Consider the following 15,337-nt stretch of genomic DNA (forward strand, 5'->3'; position numbering starts at 1 on the left):
TCATATAATTGTCAAGCAGAAGAAGCATTGTTTCAGATATCCAAACATACCTCTCTGTCTCTTGGAGCGGAAGGAACTAAGAAGACAAAGAAGACAAAGAGGGAAGAAGAGGGAGAGAGGTTAGACAAGGAGAAAGGAATGACCGCAACAAGGTTTGTAGAAATTGCTTGTGTCCGGACATCCGTCATACCTGTCGGGAGTAATGCCCAATGTAGCAGCAGCGGCCATGTAGAGACATAGCAAGCCCTTTGTTAGTGTATCTAAGGTGGGTCATAACAGAGTTCCAAGGAGTCAAGCAAACTCCAGAGTTTGGCGTGAGGCTTTTGCCAGGGGGAGGAATGTAAAACGTCGTTATCCGCACCCCTCAATGAAGCTAGCCATTCTTGCCAGTGCACAAAGGAGACGTCAGAAGCGTTCTTCCACTTGCTAAGGATAATTTTGCAAGCCAGCGTTAGCATACGGTCTAGGAGGTATCTGTCATGTTCCCTAGTAATGTTCGGATCAATCGCTCTCAGGAGAATATTTGAGAAGTCCCTAGGTGGACTGAAGTGGAAGGTGCGATGGATGTAGGCATAGATCTTATCCCAGAATGTTTGGAGCAACGGACAATAAAAGAACATATGCGCCATGCTTAACCACGTGTGCTTTACAGTGCCAGCAAAGAGGACTGTCCAGAAGTTTGAGCTTGAAGAGTTTCTCAGGTGTACAGTAGGATCTATTTATCAACATAAGTTTGGTCTGGGATAATATCGGGGATATTTTATCGTAGAAAGGGGTGAGAGGAATCTTGTCCCAATCAAAAACCAGGTTAGAGGAGTTTGTTTCCTTTTCCCAATCCCTCTCACACTTTCTATGTATTTTCTGTGGTGACGGTGATATGACTTTATATATTTTTGATACCATGTGGCCTTGTGACATAAGATGAGCTAGCTTGGTGCATAGAGTGGGTTGCTGCGGGACAATGGCTCTGGCAGAGACAAGTGCTTTAAGGCGTAGAAACCTGTAAAAGTTGAGCGGTTGGAGATCAAATTGCGATTGTAAGGTGGCAAAAGGTAGCAGGGAAGTTCTGTCGTAAAGGTCCCGCATCAAATTCAGACCCTTGTTAGCCCAGTCCTCCCAAAAGAGAATTCCGCACTCATCCTTTATAGCCGGGTTAAACCAGAACGATGCTAGGTTTGATTTGGAGAATTTTATTTTAGCTTTACAGTGTCTCTTAAGGCTAAGTAGAGCCCGCCTAGTGTTGAGAAATATATATTTTGATTAAGTAAAGGCTGAAGAGTCCATAGTCATTATAGCGGAGAGAGGCAGGTTGTGAATGATGGATTTTTCAACATGAACCCACACAGGAGTGTATTCTTGTTGGTTAAGGAACCAATTTGCCACAAGAATGCCGTTTGGTAGCATCTAAAGTTAGGTAGACCTACACCCCCTTTGTCTTTTGGCAGTTGAAGTTTTTTCAGGGAAATTCTCGGTTCCTTATCCTGCCAAATAAAATTATTAAAGAGTTTATGTACCTTGGAGAGGAAATCCACAATCCCTGGGCCACTATTGGCCCCGGCGACCCCATCCCCCGGGGCCTGGTTTTGTTTTATTTATTTTTTTGCAGGGAGGCGGTCCCCATGCCCCATGGTCATTTCTGACCCCGGGGACCCAATCCCCCAGGACCTGGCCTTGTGGTAAAAAATGTTGCCGGTAGGGGGACAGCGTGGCCTCACTCCCCTGGGCCACCTCTAGCCCCCGGGGACCACATCCCCCAGGGCTGCCCTTCCATTTAAAAAAAAGCAATAAACTAAAGGGGAGGCGGCTTTGTGGCCCCCCTCCCATGCCATTTGTTAAAGTTCAAGTTCAGTAATTTATATAGCGCACTACTCACCCAGGGGGTCTCAAGGCGCTTAAGGGATGGTGGGTGCATTACTTATCGAAAAGCCAGGTTTTGAGCTGCTTTCTGAAGGAGAGGTGGTTCTGTGTAAGGCGGAGGTGATTGGGGAGGGAATTACAGGTTTTGGCCGCTAAGTAGGAGAATGATGTTCCTCCCATGGTGGATCTATGGATGCGCGGAATTACGGCGAGGGTTTGATTGGACGATCGTAGTTGGCGGGTGGGTGTGTAGAAGGACAGACGTGTGTTGAGGCATTCGGGTCCTAGGTCGTAGAGGGCTTTGTGTGCGTGGGTGAGGAGGCGGAACGTTATTCTCTTGTTGACGGGGAGCCAGTGGAGGTCTTTCAGGTGACTGGAGATGTGAGCTTGACGGGGGATGTCCAGTATGAGGCTGGCTGAGGCGTTTTGTATGCGTTGGAGTTTTTTTTGTAGTTTGGCTGTGGTTCCGGCTTAAAGGGTATTTCCATAATCCAGTCGGCTAGTGACCAGTGCGTGGGTGACTGTCTTTCTTGTATCGGTGGGGATCCAACAGAAGATTTTTTTGAGCATGCGTAGGATGTTGAAGCAAGAAGATGAGACAGCGTTGACTTGTCTGCTCATTGAGAGGGAGGATTCTAGGATGAAGCCCAGGTTGCGTGGTGGTCTGTAGGTAAGGGTGCTGTACCCAGGGCCGGTGGCCACCATGAGTCGTCCCAAGCAGAGGGGGATGATCCTAAGATAAGGACTTCTGTTTTGTCAGAGTTTAGTTTTAGACGACTGTTCTTCATCCATTCGGCTACTTCTTTCATTCCTTCGTGTAGGTTTGTTTTGGCGGTGTTTGGGTCTTTGGTGAGGGAGAGGATCAGCTGGGTGTCGTCTGCGTAGGAGATGATGTTGAGGTTGTGTTGTCGCGCGATGGATGCGAGGTGACTCATGTAGACGTTGAAGAGGGTGGGGCTGAGTGATGATCCTTGTGGTACGCCGCAGATGACTTTGGTGGCTTCTGATCTAAAAGGGGGGAGGCGGACTCTCTGGGTTCTTCCATCGAGGAACGAGATGATCCAGTCCAAAGCTTTTCCTTGTATTCCGACGTTGCTGAGGCGTTGTATGAGGGTGCTATGGCAGACTGTGTCGAAGGCGGCAGAGAGGTCAAGTAGGATAAGGGCAACTGTTTCTCCGTTGTCCAGTAGCGTTCTGATGTCGTCTGTAGCAGCGATGAGGGCGGTTTCAGTGCTGTGTTTGGCTCGGAAGCCGGACTGAGAGGGGTCGAGGGAGTTGTTGGATTCAAGGAAGGTGGTGAGCTGGTTATTGACGGCTTTCTCAATGACTTTAGCAGGGAATGGAAGGAGTGAGATGGGGCGGTAGTTCTTAAGTTCAGAGGGGTCTGCTGTGGGTTTCTTCAGAAGGGCGCTGAGTTTGGCATGTTTCCAGCTTTCCGGGAAGGTTGCGGAGTTGAAGGAACAGTTGATGACATCGCGGAGATGGGGTGCGATGATGGAATCTGCTTTGTTGAAGATGTGGTGGGGACATGGGTCGGTTGGTGAGCCAGAGTGGATGGAGTTCATCAGGCGGATGGTGTCTTCGGTAGTGATTGGGTTCCAGGCGCAGAGGTTGTGAGAGTGTTCTTTTGGTTCGGAGGTGGGTGGAATGGACTGTTCTTCGGAATGGTTTTCAAAGCTGTTATGTATGTCGGCGATTTTGTTGTGGAAGAAAGAGGCTAAAGAGTCGCAGAGGTCTTGGGAGGGAGTGATGTCGTTGGTGCTGGCGGTGGGGTTGGTAAATTCATTGACGATGTTGAATAGTTCCTTGCTGTTGTGGGCGTTGTTGTTGAGTCGATCCTTGAATGCTGATTTCTTTGTGGATCGGATCAATTGGTGGTGTTTGCGGGTGGCGTCCTTGAAGGTGGTCATGTTATCAGTGGTTGGGTTTTTTCTCCAGCTTTTCTCGAGAGTACGACATCATTTCTTGGATTTCTTAAGGTCATCATTGAACCAGGGGGCCTTTTTGCTGCCTTGTTTGATCTGGAGGTTTTTCAAGGGTGCTAGTTCGTCAGCGCTGTGGGTGATCCAATGTGTGAGTTTGTTAGCAGCTAGGTTTGGGTCCGATGATATGGTAGGAGGGTTTTGGTTAAGTGATGTGAAGAGTTGGTCGGTGGTGATTTTGTTCCAGTTTCTTCGAGGAATAGGTTGTGGGGGATTGTGGGACGTGGTCTTTTGGTAGCTGAAGTGAACGCAGCTGTGGTCAGTCCAATGGAGAGCTGTGGTGAGATCGAAGGAGATGTGCTTGCTGGAGGTGAAGATGGGGTCGAGCGTGTGTCCGGCCAGGTGGGTGGGGGTGTCAACGAGTTGTTTGAGTCCGAGATTGGCGAGATTGTCCAGAAGGTTGGTGGTGTTTCTGTCGTTATTCTTTTCCAGGTGGAAGTTGAGGTCTCCCAGTAGTATGTAGTTCTCGGAGGCAAGGGCAAGTGGGCTGATGAAGTCAATGATGTCTTCGCTGAATTGCGTGCGTGTTCCTGGTGGTCTGTATATGAGGGTGCCTCTAAGTGTGGTCCTGGGGTCGGGGTGGATCTGAAAGTGAAGGTGTTCGGCGGTCGCGAGCTTGTCGTTAGAGCTGGTCGTGATTCGGATGGTGTTCTTATGGACGATGGCGATGCCTCCTCCTGTTTGGTTGGTGCGGTCTTTTCGGATGATCTTATAAGTGTCCGGGATGGCTATGGCGATGTCGGGCGCTGAAGAGGCGTTCATCCAGGTTTCTGTAAGGAAGGCGACGTCCGGCGAAGTGGTGTCGAGTAGGTTCCAGAGTTCAATGGCGTGTCTGTGGACCGAGCGGGTGTTGAGTAGGATGCACTTCAGGTGGTTAGTGTTGCTGCTCTGTTTGGAGGATGTGGATTTAGGGTTGGTCCTGATGCAGTCGAGTTTGCAGGAGTGGCAGGTGAAGGGTCCATGGGTGATTCCAAGGCAATGCGATGTAGCGCTACGATATAGCGCTACGATGTGGCACACTTTAAATGCTACTAATGAAGCTGACCAGCGCAGTGCTACGATAACAAAATGCTCACTATGTAAGCAGGCAATGTACACAGTTCTGCGCAGTAGTACTAAAATAAATCGTCACAATTTTAAATGTGATCAGTGTCTGGCGCAGCAGCGCTAGGATACCAATCTGCCTTGAGGGAAGAGCCCGCTGTGAAGGAAACCAGCACCCCGGGGGCCGACCCTCCTGCGGGAGCCATAATTGCTTTTGGGCAAGGGGAGCTGCTAACATGCAGCTCCCCTTGCCCAAAAGCAATTTTGCTTTGCTTCTTGAAAGCGAGAGCAGGTTTCCTGCTCTCGCTTCCAAGAAGAAAAGCAGAGTTTTCTATGGCATTGCAGGTGACCATGCAGCTGGCCCTAGGGGGTGATATTCCCCAGGCCATCAAGGGCTCTAGAATGGGGGCTGCGCGGCCCCCCCCTCCCAACGAGTACAAAGCCCCTTGGAGGTGGTGGTCCCTGGGGCCCATGGTGTCACGAATTCACCAGCCTGTACTCCGGTTTTTTCCTTCCTTGATGCTTCTATTACCCAACTCACTCTGAACTCCACCAGAGAGGCAAGGATAGGATTCACTTGCTGCCCTGATCGAACACCGGGGGAGGGGGGAATAGGGACGCGAGAAAAGAGAAGACACACTGGATTCTTGTAGACCGACTTGACAATTCAGTCGTGTAGAATGTCTCTCGAGAAAGGCAAAGTGTGACTGGGCTTCAGTTTTCAGCTCGTGTATAATTTGATAAATGTACCCGATTAATCTGAACACCCTAAATCACTTTTTTAGGTCAAACATCTGCTTTGGAACTATTAATTAGGTATACCTGAATTACCCTTGACCTTTTCTCAAAAGGATTCTTGAAACTAAAAGAAAGAATAAACAAAAAAAACACTACAGGTGCACTAATAATCTGTGATTGCTCAAATTATCTCAAGAGTTACTGATTTCCTTTACAATATTTGCTCCGTAATTTCACATTAAATATATATAAATAATAACAACAATCGAGCTCTCTGTTTCCTTTCAGTCTTCTAATCAGACTCAAGGTATTTACACAAATGTCTGTTTTACTTTAACATTCTTCACTTACTCAATGTCCTTAAAGTCCTTGGATTGTTTCAGGAAGAGTTTCAAAACGTTCTCTTGATTTATAGAAGGTCAAGAGGTCTGCCACAGTTTTCATAAAGTTTAAATTCTTACTGGTATGTGTTCAAGCATGCTAACGCTTTACCATTCAGAGCGAGGTGTTGCTTGGCATCCCTTTGTTGATTCTCTTTTCTTTTCTCTTTTGCAGGAAATCGGAAACAGTGCCGGGAGAGGATCTGGAGCCGGAAATTCAGAAACAGGAAGGAATGTCTGAAATGTGCTCCGGGGAGCAAGAACACAGCCGAAGACACTGAGTGAAGACAGGGAAGGAAGCTGGGTGGAGCGCTAAAGAGCTTCGGAGTATTTGCCACCAAGGTCCGGAGTCAGGTGAGTGTTTAGGCACGAAGCGAAGCATCGGGAACCAAGTGGGTGGGGTTTGAATTGCTTTGGGTCTCAGGTTTTCTCACGTGTGCATGTGAAGGTGATTTGGGCCTTAGATCTTTCCCAAGTAATTCACGTGTACATGCCAAGAACGTTTACACATGCAGGAAATGCCTCCTGCCCCCCCAAAGGTCTTCGTATGTGACAGGGTTTTTCCGGATGCAAGGCATGGAAAGATCTGACCAATCTTGTAGTATGTACATGTGTTCCTGTTTCCAGGATCTTTCTGACGCATCATAACCCTTCCAGTTAATTAAATACTGTAATCGACCATGTTTACGTTTTGCATCTATAATGCGATTTTCTTCATATGCAATATTGTCTCCAACTACAACAGGTGGAGGAGGGTTGTCTTTTCATGTGGACTGATGTAATGACTGATATTTTCCTACTTTTCTGGTGTTTCAGCTAGTTAGCTATAAAGTAATTACTCATCACAGTCCCTTCCCAGAATGCCTTACAACAAAACACCACATTCAGACTACCTATCTGAGAGAGGAGTAACATAAATAACTAAAGATACTATAGATCAAAGCTCAGAGGGTATGTATAGCAACGTCCTCCGACGAATCAGAATCAAATATCAAATCAGGTCAGCAACGTCTTCCGACGATCAACGCGCACTTACGCGAGCAACACACCCTGGTGTGAATCGATATCAAATCAGCAACGTCTTCCGACGAATCAATATCAAATCAGCAACGTCCTCCGACGAATCAATATCAAATCAGCAACGTCTTCCGACGAATCAAATATCAAATCAAGTCAGCAACGTCTTCCGACGTTCAACGCGCACTTATGCGAGCAACGCACCCTGGTGCGAATCAGCAACACCTTCCGGTGAAAATCAGTACATACCTCTTACGCTATGTTGGGTTGGTCTACCAGCAATTTAGGTATTCCTGCTTAGGAGCCGATTTCCCTTCCGTATCTACAAGTACTCATTAGAGGGGAACTAGCACATCCCTCTGTAAGCACTTGGTAAAAAAGGGGCCCGACCTTCCTCCACAGAGAATAAGGACAAATTATATATTCTCCCATGTAGTCATCCCTAATTATGAGCAGCACACCTTCCCATCATCAGTTACCTGTAAGAAGGGAATCACCCCTCCTTCTATACTACAGCACCTGGTTAAGAAGAACCCACACTCTCTCTTAGTGACAACAAACAAATGGAATTAATGCAAATTGGGGTCTTTTATTAGACAATGATGAAAGGACATAGAAAGAAATGACATATTAATATACATACACACATATAGAACCTGAAAATAAAGGAATAATTAGATAAAATGAGTCATACATGGAACACCTCACCATATTATTAGACATCTGCAATCTGAAGACAGGTCCGTCTCTCTTTCCCTCTTCGGTTGGGTCAGGACTCTCTGTTCCACAAACACGACTGCACGTCTGCACTGTGATGCTTCACCAGACCGCCAAAACCACCAGACAATCCTCTCACCCTCATTTGGACCCGCTTTCACTAATATAGAATGTAGCTCTCTCTCGAAGCTTCTAGAAGAACCCGCCTACCGTTCTCATGAGATTCCTGTACCTTTCCGTTCCTGGCACACAACAGCAGCTGGCCAAGCTTTTGTTATGGCTCCAGCGCGAAGAGAGTACATTTCTCCGACAAGAACCGGTGCTTGCTGGTTCACTACTAGCGAACAACACATTGAAACTAAAACATTGCCTTTCACCTAAAGAGGCTTAGCAGGATGGTGTCAGAAAAGAACATAGCATCGCTCGAGCATAAGCCTTTAGGCCCGAAAAAGAGCAAAAAGCAGCATATAAGGGGACATAAAGCTGTCAAAGTCTATAGGCAAGCCCTACCAACTAGGTGAAATAAAGGTCGGGAATGGACAAAACACCATACATGTTCGTTTGACAGCAGCATATATTAACATCTTGATTCATAGCGCTCTAGGAAGGACTTGGTGCTCACAGCATATTACTGCAACTCTGCTCTGTTTAATTCTTTTTTAATCGTCCCGTTTTTGCCTATTTTGTTTTGCTTCTTAGTTTACCTTTTTCCCCTGCTTTTACCTGAGGCCATTCGCAGACTTGCACGGCTGTCACGCTTACCCCCACTCTAATTGTGAGAACACCGCGTTATCGCGGGTCCCTTGCCCACTGTCTCGTTTGTGGTGGCCATTTTGGGAGGGGGTACACTGCCGGCGGCGTGGTCAGCGCTCTAGTTTATTGACGCTGGGCGAACATAAAGCCAGCCATGCTGACGCGCAGCGTCATTACGCAGCGTCATCGCCGGAACGTCGCCGGAGTCTCGCCAGAGTTAAGCCCGTCTGTGCCCGTCCGGGCCCAGATGGGCATAGGGCGCATTACTCTGCCCAGCTCGACCGGACTCACGGATCCTACTCGCAGGTACTCCAGTAACACTTTACTTTCGCTACGCGTTCCTAGACACCCTAGTTGCGGCTACCAATGGGCAGAAGGTGTCCCCTTTAAGAACTGCTCCTTATGTTGCTCCGGTAGTTCGTCAAAAGATCACATTCAAATTTCTATGGCTCTGCTTAATTGCAGGTCATTGCCCTGTCACGCCACGGAAATTAATTCGTTGATTCTGGACCACAGCTTAGACGCCTTGCTCCTTACTGAAACTTGGCTGACCCCATGCTCAGGACCTGATATTGTCCAAGCCCTTCCTCCTGGATATCTTATGTTTCATTTAAATTGGCCAGTCGGGAGAGGGGGAGGAGTGGCCATTTTGTACAGAGATAAATTTACGTGTAAAGCCTTAGATAGCGGTATGGATAACTGTGAAGGCTGTCAATTCTCGCTACTTATCTCTCCTACCATTTCTATTGCGGGCCTTCTCGTCTATCGGCCTCCTGTAGCGATAGGGAATTTCACTGATTCTTTTCTTGAGCCTGTTATACAATTAGCCGCCGCGTCCTCCAACTTTATAGTCCTTGGGGACCTCAACCTGCATTTTGAAGATCCGAGTGATGCAGTGGCGAGAGACCTACGAGGCATGTTGGGAGCACTTGATCTGCAGCTCATTAACATCGGAGCTACCCACAACAAGGGTCACCAGTTGGATGTGGCTTTCTCTAATTCAGAGAACCTACAGGCCCTGCCGCCCCTGGCGCTTCCTTGGACAGACCATTGCCTAGTCCCCCTTAGGTGGCAGTTGGAGAAGGGGAGAGACCCTGTACCCAGACGGTATACAGTTGAGCGGATATGGTCTAGGCTGCCAGTGGACAGCTGGGCGGTTGAGTTGGCGAGAACCTATCCTCCTCCTGTCTCTGACCCAATTACAGCTGACCAGCACGTGGAAAATTGGCTGACTAGTTCCCTTGATCTAATAATACCGAAAAAGAAAAGGCCTACCAGGGATAGAAGAACTGGTTCCGCTCCCTGGTACACTCCTGAACTTAGGTGTCTGAGAACAATCTGTAAAAGATTGGAACGGGCATGGAGGAGAGAGTGGAATGAAGAGAGCCGGCAAGACTATAAGGTAGCCATGAGGAAATACAAAGTTGCTTTGAAGGACGCGAAAATTAGCTACTTCAGTGACAGGATTGATAGGGCGAGTAACTCCTCAGGGGAATCCTTTAAAATCTTTAAGGATCTTCTGAAGGCTCCGGTCCCTCCAGTCGTGCATGGTAACCCTCAGGAAAAATGTGAGGAGTTGGCAGACTTCTTCCACTCTAAAATAGTGAAGATCTTGTCCTCTTTGCCGGTGACGTCACAGATTTTGGAGGTGGGTTTTGGCCCAGTAACATGCCCTTTTGAGCTGTCCTCCTTTGGCCCTTTTACGGAGGAAGAGGTTGTAAAAGTCCTGAAAGTAATGAAGAGTGGGTCGCCTAGTGACCCGGTGCCTATGAAATGGCTCAAACAAGTGGCCAACATTCTTTCCACCCCGCTTACAGACCTTATCAATCTTTCCCTCTCTCAGGGTACGGTGCCCCAGAGTTGGAAAAAAGCAGTTGTTAAAGCACTGCTGAAAAAACCGGGCTTGGACCCTTCCAATTTGGCCAATTTTAGGCCCATTTCACTTTTGCCCGGGTTTTCTAAAATTGCAGAAAAATTGGTTAATCGCCAGCTCTCACACCATCTTGAATTCCATCGTTTGTTGGGAGACTCCCAGACTGGCTTTCGCCCTGGTCAGGGGACGGACACGGCCTTATTGGCAGTGGTGGAGGAAGCAAGGAGCATTCTTGATTCAGGGGGGTCAGTGGCAGTGATCCTCCTGGACTTGAGTGCTGCCTTCGACACCGTTAGTCATCAGGTGCTCCTCCAACGTCTGTCAGAGGTGGGCATTACGGGAATGGCCCTGAAGTGGCTTGAGTCCTTCCTCTCAGACCGTTTTTATCAAGTCTGGGAAGGGGCAGGGCAGTCGACCTCGTTCCCTCTTCAATGTGGAGTCCCCCAGGGCTCATCTTTGAGCCCTACTTTATTTAATGTTTATATGACTCCACTTGAAAGAGTGGTCTCCCCTTCAGGTGTGAAGATCATCAGCTATGCTGATGATACTCAGCTGGTAGTAGGTCTGACCCAGCTGGCGGAACGACCTAACGTTCTCCACGACTGTCTTGCCAATGTACATCGGTGGATGTCCCACTCTGCTTTGAAGCTCAATGGAGAAAATACTGAGCTGATGTTGCTTGGTAAATCCAGGCCTTCACTCATAGCTAGTTGTTGGCCCCGGTCCTTGGGCGTTCCACCATCTCCTAAGAAGGAGATCAAGAGCTTAGGAGTATGGTTGGAAGAAGATCTGTCCTTCAGGACACACGCCAGGAAGACAGCGGGGATTTGTTTTGGCCTGCTGCGTTCAGCTCGCAAGGTGTTACCGTTGCTCCCTGATTCATCAAGGAAACTTCTGATCCGTGGTCTTGTTTTGTCTAGACTCGATTATGGGAACGCGTTGTTCCTCGGTGCCCCGGAGTCGACTCTTAAGACCCTCCAACAGGTTCAGAATGCAGCCGCTAGACTGCTGATGATGGTCCCTAGGAGACAATCAGCTGCACCGGCCCTAAAAACTCTTCACTGGCTCCCTGTTAAGGAGCGGGTGAAATTCAAATCCTTATGCACTGCACACAAAATCCTGCATGGGAGGGGCCCCTCCATTTTGATTAATATGGCACGTCCATATAAGTCCACACGGGCTCTTCGCTCTGACCAAAAACACCCGCTTCAGTCAGCCAGAGTTAAAAGAGCTCGTTCAGGTGGCCGGCGTTTCTCGGTGCCAGTAGCGGCACTGTGGAACTCCCTGCCCCTTAAGATACGCTCAGAGCCTAACATCTTGCACTTTAGGAAACTCCTTAAGACCCATCTGTTTCCGGTGTAATGGCTGAGTTTGAGTCTTTTTTCCTTCGCTGTGTCCTGCGCCGGGATGCCCCTGGGTAACTGAGCGCGTTATAAATTTCACAATAATAATAATAATAATATTGAGATGGTGGTGGGCAACGGTCATAACCGAGCCAAAAAAGCACCAATACCTCAGTCACTACACCGGATCATGTGGTTTGAGCAAAGATACACGAAAAACTGGGTGATTGGCATATTCCGAGGGCAAAGTTAATCTCATTGAAACTGGATTCAAAATGTTATTTATGGGAAAGGGGCCAATGAACCTAGGTTTTAGTTTCTTGGGGCCTTCAATCTGGATATTTCTGGTTGATAACCAGACGAGATCCCCTACTTTATAGGGTGATGCTGGTGTTTTGTGTTTATCGACTGATAATTTGACCTTTTTGTTTATTGTTGGCTAAACTACGCTTGGCTTGTTCTTGAAATTCCCGCAATTTTGTTAATCTTTTGGTCACAGCAGGCATAAATCTGGAAGGATGGCAGGAATAGATCGTGGATGTAAGCCAGTTATAAAAAAGAAAGGGGAAAATCCTAAAGCTGCATGATAGCTATTGTTGTATGAAAACTCTGCCAATGGTAGGACCTCATCCCAATGAGCCGATATAATGGAGGCTAGGCACCGTAGACTTTGTTCAAGGTATTGATTAACTTTTTCTGTCTGGCCGTCAGTCTGTGGGTGAAAAGCGGAGGATAATGTTATTTCAGTTCCTAAATGTGTGCACAACTGACTCCAGAATTTTGAAACAAATTGAGGGCCCCTGTCGGAAATTATTTTACTGGGAAGGCCATGTAGTTTTCCAATATGGTTTCAAAACACTTCACTAACCCCCACATGCATCAATCTAGGATTTTGCATTTCTTAAATAACGAAAATTAAGGAATCGCTATTTAGGAAATGCAAAATCCTATGCATCAAGAAATCCTAAAAGTTTTTAGGATTTCTTAATTTTCGGAAATTGCCATTCCTTAATTGCGAATCGCAATTAAGGAATGGCATTACATTGATGCCGTTTTGCATTTCTTTTTTTTTGCACTCGCAATTTGTTGATGCATTGCAAGGGTGCAGAGGGGGGTCCAAAGGACCCCCCCCCCTGCACCCCTGAAATGTATTTTCAAGTGCATGTTTCACACACACATGTCCTAAGGACATGTGTGTCTGTAACATGCATGTTTAAAAAATGCATTTTTTTGCTTCTTTTAAAATTTTCGCAAATTAACACGAGGGTCAACCTCGTGTTAATTTGCACCTCCTATTTTAGAATTCGCTTTTTTTTTTTAAATCATGCATTGCATTTAAGGAATCGCACACATGCGATTCCTTAAATGCAAACGCATTTTTTAGAAGTGCAAAAAATTCCTAAAACTTTCATGCATAGCAAAAAGTGATTTTGGAATCGCAAACGGCCGAATTTTCCGATTCGCACCGTTTGCGATTCCAAAAACCTTTGATGCATGTGGTGGTAAATTCTGTAGCTGTTGGTAGTTTTTGTAGGGGAATAAAGTGCCCCATTTTAGACAAAAGATCCACAACTACTAAAATTGCAGTGAAGTTGTGGGATTTAGGCAAATCTGTGATGAAGTCCAAACTGATAGTATGCCAGGGAAGCAGAGGTATGGGCAATGGTTGTAGAAGACCTTTAGGGGATGAATGGGAGGACTTTTGTCGTGCGCACACTGGGCAGGCTTTTATATATTTTTGGACGTCCTTGGTGTTTATTCCCTGTGTGTTAGCTTCTTTATTTGTCTGAATGCAGAGAACTGTTGTCTGAAGGCCAGTATTAAGGGCTACATAAAATAACTGGACCCTGCTGTAGCGCCTGGAAGCACCTAGATATGGGTGTGTACCGAGTGCACCACGTCCCCCGCCGGATTCCGCAGGGCAACTATCCTCTCTGGTGCGGACTCACGGCGAAGAATCCAGGCAAGTAGGCGACCCGACTTGTCCCCCTCACGGTGAAGACGTTGTCTATACTGACCCAGAGTAAATCTATCAAGACGCGTAAGGATGTCATGCACGGACACATGGGCCGCCAGCTCGGCCTCCCGATCCACGTCATCCGGGTTAGGTAGAATTTGACATCGCCTGAGGTGTTCCTCCGCATCCTGCAGGTCGCGGAGCAATTGCTTCCGGACCCCATAGGTAAGGCCCATACAGGCGCCGCGTACCACCGCTTTCAGGGCCTCCCACTTAGTAGAGTAGGACAACTCACCGCTGTGCCAATTCAGGTCTATATAGTCCGTTACTGCTGTGGCCACATGATCCCTCCCAACCTGGTCCTGCAGAATGTCCGCCGGCATACGCCAGGTTCGGGGTCGTGGGGCCTGATCTATCCATTGCACCACGCATGTTAACGGGGCATGGTCCGAGAGGAAACGGGCCTGGTGGGTGACTGTCAACGAGAGAGAGGCTGCGATATTGGCCGCAAGAATTCGGTCAAGCCTGCTATGGGTGTTATGTGTTGGGGTATAGCAAGTATAGAGCCTCTGTGTGGGATGGGCCGCTCGCCACACATCCACAGCTCCCAGATTCTGCATTACTTCTCTAAGGCACGCCGACATACGCGGTTTGGTGCCAGCGCGAGGGGGATGCCGGTCCAAGTTCGGATCAAGCACGCAGTTAAAGTCCCCTAACCAGAGAAGGGGCGCATCGAGGTCCGGGATCACAAGATCCTGTAGGCGGGAAAAGAAACCAGGCTCATCTATATTTGGCGCATAAGAGTTGAGAATCAGAAAATCCCTACCATCCAATTTAACCTTCAGCATTAGAAATCTGCCCTCAACGTCTGCCTCAACATATTGAACTGCGCAGGGTACCCCTGGCGCCACCCAGATCAGGACCCCCCTAGCATAGGTGGAGAGGGAGGAATGGAATAGTTGGCCTCTCCATTTTCTGGACAATCGCTGGGCGCCCTCTTCGTCCAGGTGTGTCTCCTGAAGACGCGCAATGGAGACGCCGTGTCTCCGGAGAAAGGAAAGGACCCGGTGCCTCTTGGTGCAAGTACCCACGCCGCGCACATTCCAAGTTAGGAATTTAAGACCCATGTCTGAAGATTACGCCCCTTCGGGACGTATTGTACAGTTAGTGCGGTCCACCACCGCCAGGCCCATTGAGTGCCAGGGACGAGCAATCCGGCACTCCTGATCAACAACATATAAACCTGTAGTACAGTACCCACAATGCCAATGATTGTACCCATTTCCATACCGTCCCTCCCCCCAAAAACTGACAACTTCAAAACCCCCACTAAACATTTCCCCCCACCCCCACCCACGAATAAGATGACAACAACAACCAATAATGCCACCCCATTCTCCCTCTGCCGGTGCCAGGACGTGCACAGCCACCCCATACAGCCACTCAACAACCCCCACTCACACCAATGCAATCCCACACACTCCCCCCCGCCCCCCTTCCAGCTCCCCACAGGACCCAGAACTATGAGCCAATTCCCCGGCTTGTCCCCCTAGAGCCAAGATCTCCCTATACGACACCCTGAATCTCCTTCCTCCATGCCTTCAGTTCCACAGGGTGCAAGTCCTCCGCTCCATCCAATCATCCAATACCCAATAGTGTGGGCCACCAGCATTTTC

At 48.1% G+C, this 15,337-nt stretch overlaps 1 protein-coding gene and 1 long non-coding RNA gene across 2 annotated transcripts in view; both read left to right on the forward strand.

The window, feature by feature from the left end:
* LOC144806261 (uncharacterized) overlaps positions 1–15,337 on the forward strand; it is a 380,563-nt gene that overhangs the window by 232,274 nt on the left and 132,952 nt on the right.
* LOC144806264 (uncharacterized) overlaps positions 1–15,337 on the forward strand; it is a 46,024-nt gene that overhangs the window by 12,576 nt on the left and 18,111 nt on the right. The window contains exon 3 of the long non-coding RNA XR_013605747.1: positions 6,177–6,355. This is a non-coding gene — a long non-coding RNA (uncharacterized LOC144806264). The remainder of the gene's footprint in view (positions 1–6,176; positions 6,356–15,337) is intronic.

This window comes from Lissotriton helveticus (assembly GCF_964261635.1).
Source record: "Lissotriton helveticus chromosome 1_1 unlocalized genomic scaffold, aLisHel1.1 SUPER_1_unloc_58, whole genome shotgun sequence".
Lineage (NCBI taxonomy): Eukaryota > Metazoa > Chordata > Amphibia > Caudata > Salamandridae > Lissotriton > Lissotriton helveticus.